Raw genomic sequence first — 1,186 nt, 5'->3', positions numbered from 1 at the left:
TCCCAGGGCCATGATTAATTTGTGGCTGGCCCTGCTGTACATGGGGGCCCAATCAGTGGATGATAGGCCTTTGATTGGATGCAGGTTCTCAGCTCTCACATGCTATTAGGAATCACAGGTATGTGGTGGGCGAAGCCACTAACACTCTCATTGAGTCGAGGGCTTAAATTTAGTATGCACACTCTATCAACCATAGCTCACTCCAGTACAATGGCCTCTGACATCGTAAGGATGATGGATTATGAAGATGGAGTGTTTGTGATTTGGCTGCTTATTCAAAGTGATAGACCTTTGCATTCTAGCATCCTTACTGCTTCACTCCTGCATTTATCACTAGTTTATTGTAATTTCTTTGCATCAGCATCCTAGTATATATCAGTAGTCAACACTTTCAAATAATAAAGGGCATACTTTGTCATGCACATTGACAATGGTTGATGCTAATGAATGAGACTGTTGAAAAAGTTTTGAAGTGGCATCTTATTGCCATTGCTGCAGGTGCTGTATAATAAAGTGAGTAATTTTGATAGTCCAGTTCCTTGTTTCCAGGGATTGATACAGCTGATCCCGGTGGAATTAATATAAACTTAATCAAACAGAATTTCTAATGACTGTTTTTTGTTTTGTTTTTTTACTATTTGCTGCAGTATGTGCAGGTGGAAGCCTTTTAAACATACCTGTATAAAGCTGAACAATATGCTCAAACTCCTGCTTGTCAAAAATAACGTTAAACTAAGTTATGGACAGTTTTTGCAACATTTAGTTTATGAGATAAAGGGGGCTAATGTTTCTCACCAATGGCATTTTATTTTTTGTAACAAACAAAACAAACAGTCACCTACAGAAAAGAACAATATGCCGTAAATAATGTTCTTATATAGATTTTTTTACATTTATTATTGTAGTATTACCTATAGTCTATTATTGTATTTATGAATATTTTGCATTAACTTTTCATATTCTTAATGTTCATTTAATTTTAGTTTTTTTATGTGCTTTTGTAATTTTAATTAGTTTTTTATATTATTTCTATATACAGTAATTATGGATTTTTATTTCAGTTAGTTGCCAAGGCAACATTTCTGATTAATTTAAATTATTTCATTTTACATTTTTCATTTAATATTAATATTTTATTTAGCCTTTATTTCATGTAAAAAAAAAAAAAAAAAACTGTTTGGAAAGT

This window comes from Cyprinus carpio, chromosome A2, assembly GCF_018340385.1.
Source record: "Cyprinus carpio isolate SPL01 chromosome A2, ASM1834038v1, whole genome shotgun sequence".
Taxonomy (NCBI): domain Eukaryota; kingdom Metazoa; phylum Chordata; class Actinopteri; order Cypriniformes; family Cyprinidae; genus Cyprinus; species Cyprinus carpio.
The sequence above is the reverse complement of the archived record's forward strand: the minus strand, read 5'-3'. Positions refer to the sequence as shown.